The sequence below is a fragment of the Mastomys coucha genome, unplaced genomic scaffold (assembly GCF_008632895.1).
Source record: "Mastomys coucha isolate ucsf_1 unplaced genomic scaffold, UCSF_Mcou_1 pScaffold3, whole genome shotgun sequence".
Lineage (NCBI taxonomy): Eukaryota > Metazoa > Chordata > Mammalia > Rodentia > Muridae > Mastomys > Mastomys coucha.
This window is the reverse complement of record NW_022196909.1, coordinates 28,576,178-28,579,478: the sequence shown is the minus strand read 5'-3', so window position 1 is coordinate 28,579,478 and position 3,301 is coordinate 28,576,178. Positions and strand designations below refer to the sequence as shown.

At 52.2% G+C, this 3,301-nt stretch overlaps 1 protein-coding gene and 1 non-coding gene across 9 annotated transcripts in view; one reads left to right on the top strand and one right to left on the bottom strand.

The window, feature by feature from the left end:
• Positions 1 to 2,289, bottom strand: part of Ctnna3 (catenin alpha 3) — a 1,512,724-nt gene extending 1,510,435 nt beyond the window's left edge. For 2 of the 8 annotated variants that reach the window (XR_004112256.1, XM_031347512.1), the window contains exon 1: positions 1,974 to 2,289. The gene's annotated coding sequence lies outside the window, so the exon portion shown is untranslated. Of the gene's footprint in view, positions 1 to 1,942 lie in introns of all 8 variants that reach the window. The other 6 variants (XM_031347503.1, XM_031347499.1, XM_031347507.1 and 3 more) reach the window with 5 other exon arrangements.
• A 383-nt stretch (positions 2,290 to 2,672) lies between these two features.
• Trnas-uga lies at positions 2,673 to 2,754 on the top strand. The gene has a single exon. It is a non-coding gene; the product is annotated as a tRNA-Ser (tRNA).
• Positions 2,755 to 3,301: the final 547 nt, after the last annotated feature.

Below are 3,301 nucleotides of genomic sequence, written 5' to 3'. Positions count from 1 at the left end.
TTTTTTTTTTTTAAAAAAGAGGGCCAGCAAGGAAAGGTGCTTGCCACACAAGACTAACAATCTGAGTTAGCTCTCTAGAACCCCCACAAAAAAGTTAAAGAGAACCAACTCCACAAAGTTGGTCTCTGACCTGGGGGTGGGGGGAAGGGCAGAGGGAAACGCGCATGCACACACACACACACACACACACACACACACACACACCAATTGCTAAACAATTAAAAGTCTCACTGCCCCTCCCCTTATTCTGCCTCAGGAAAATTATCCCTTTCTGAGAAAGCCACAAAGCATAGCTTTCTACACTTAGAGCTTACTATAATCCATTGTACAAAAGGACAAAGAAACTAGGTATGCCTTCTGAGGCCAGAAGGGGGCGTCAGACCCCCAGGAACTGGAGTTACACACAGGAGCCACCATGTGGTTGCTAGGAATCAACCCCAGGGCCTCGGGATGTGTAACCCAGGTACGACGCTGAATCACACTGAACCATCTCTCCAGGCCCTGATATGTCATTATTTTTACAGTGACAATTTCCCTCGATCGTTCTTAGTTATACATTCGTTTTAGATCTAGTTTCTTCTGCTCTGCAGTCTTCACTTCTTCTAAAACAAAAAGCAAGCCGCAAATCTCAAGGGGAAAAGTTATTACTTGGAGGTGGAGCCTCACTACGTAGCCACGCTGGCCTTCAACACTCAATCCTCTTGTCTCTCAACCTTGTCCGAAGGAAAGTTTTGGATTGAAAAGTTGAAGCATCAATCCTCATGATTGACGATCTAAAGTGAAAAGCAATCTTCAGAGGGGGATGGGCAGTTAAAGACATCTTTTAATAAGTAAGGAGATCGCCCTGATGGACCTTCGATGCAAGTATGTCACCCTCTCATCTATGCACAATATGAGGATGGCGAGGGTGACTACGTAAAGGACCTGCCCGGACACCTAAACTTGAGACCCTGTTGTCCCAGAAGCACGGAGGCAAAGCCTTCATGATGGGTGACTAGATCCCCTTCCCTGGTTACAATTTGCTGGACCTACCGTTGATATGCCAGGGCCCGGCCCTTGGTTGCTTATTCTCCTACCACATGGCACCTCTCAGAGCCCAAGATCAAGGCTTTCCTGTCTTTCCCCAACCTTGTGAGCTGTGTCCCAGCCAACAGTGAAGGTCAGGACAAACAACTGGACCCCCTCTTCCCAGGACTAAGTTTGTAAAACAGGAAAAATAATAAGTATTGCCTTCTCTGCTGGCTGGTTTTGTGTGTCAACTTGACAGAGGCTGGAGTTATCACAGAGAAGGGAGCTTCAGTTGAGGAAGTGCCTCCATGAGGCCCAGCTGTGGGGCATTTTCTCAATTAGTGATCAAGGGGAGAGGGCCCACTGTGGGTGGTGCCATCCCTGGGCTGGAAGTCTTGGGTTCTGTAAGAGAGCAGGCTGAGCAAGCCAGGGGAAGCAAGCCAGTAAGGAACATCCCTCCATGGCCTCTGCATCAGTTCCTGCTTCCTGACCTGCTTGAGTTCCAGTCTTGACTTCCTTTGGTGATCAACAGCAATGTGGAAGTGTAAGCTGAATAAAGGGTGAATAAACCCTTTCCTCCTCAACTTGTCATGCCAACTTTCTTGGTCATGATGTTTGTGCAGGAATAGAAACCCTGACTGAGACACCTTCGATTTAAAAATAATAAATCATTCATCTGAGTGAATGATCCAAAGAGATAAAAGTACAAGAAAAAAAAATGAAGATATAGGAAAAAAAAATGGCAACACTGTATTCTATGAGCGAGTACATGTAGAAGCAGAAAACAAGATATGCAAAACCCTATGAGGCTTAGCAAGATTAATTGGGACAAAAAAAAAAAAAGTCACGAGTGACTGTCACAAACAGGACAAAAGTGATGCCATCTGGTCTGGGGCCCCTACTGTACCCTAAACGATCACGTCAAAAATTTTACCCTCAGGGTTCCCGGGATACACTCGGCTTACGGTCGGTCACGTGGCAGCACACGTTCCTAGAGAGGGAGGTCTCAAGGAAATCCACCAGCCTAATCAGGAGGTCGCTTGACACCGCGGCGGGGAATTCAAACCGAGAGGACCGGGCGAGGGTAGGAGCTGCGCATGCGCGCCGCGGTGGCCGCCCGCCCGTCCACCCCGCGAGCCGCCGCGCTTCCGACAGGGTCGGACGGGGTCCGACGGGGTTGAGCCCGCCCACGAGGCCACGCAAAAGAAAAAATAAAGCACGCAGGGCGGCCCCCGCGTTCGCGTTGAAGGGTAACGAACGCAGACCTAACTAACGCGCACCGCCCGCCGGGAGCTGCGGCTCTCCTCCTTGCCGAGCGGGCGGGCCCTCCACACGCAGCGAGGCGACCCTATGGTTCACGGCTATCTCGCGGAGGCCGCTGGGAACGCGGGAGGGCGAAAGCCGGGTCTGCGACCAGAAACCAGGTTAGGCGGCGGCTGCCCCGAACGCTGCGAAGGACGGAGTTCTAAGACCCGGACGCGCCCCCTCTCCTTCTCCGCGGCCACGCGGAAGCCCCAGCCACGCCCTAGCCCGGCCGCCGCCGCCGCCGTGGCCGCCGCAGCCTACGGAGCTGCGAGCCGCGGCACGCCCCGCCCGGTCCGGGCGCCGGTGCGCGTGCACTGGTGGATACACTAAAGTGTCTCCGCCTTCGTCTTCTCCCTGTAGCAGCGATGGCCGAGTGGTTAAGGCGTTGGACTTGAAATCCAATGGGGTCTCCCCGCGCAGGTTCGAACCCTGCTCGCTGCGGAAGCAGGTGCTTCGTATTTTTAGCATCTATCTTTTTAAAGATACAAGACTACTTCGATCCTTAGGATTCCCACCTGGGAAGAAATCGTCTCCCCTAAAAAGCAAGAAAGCAGCTTTGGAATCTGGATGTTAACAGGAAGGGCAGACTCGAAAAATAGAAACATGAGCGCTGAAATCACTGGGCTAAATTCCTCGGCTTTCCCAGGATGGCAAGTTAACCTAACTTAGGGCATCTTCCCCCACCTCCTCTGGGAAACTCCAAAAATGTTGTGAAATGCGAAGCTCTTCTAAAATAACTACTTAGCCTGTACGCTCAAGTCCACAGAATGGAACGTGTGTGTGCTCTGCCTTTGGACGCAGGCGTCACTGCATTTGCCCGGTTAAGTCCCAGAGACCTGGGCCCAAGTCATCCGCCCAGAGCACTGAGATCCCATAGAGGCCAGCGGTACCCAGACGCCAGGAAAGGGTGCTCGTGGGGTGGTGCCTTTGCCAAGGGCAAAACTCATCATCCCGGGTCAGACACACTCCCCGACGTTGTGTAGCTCTT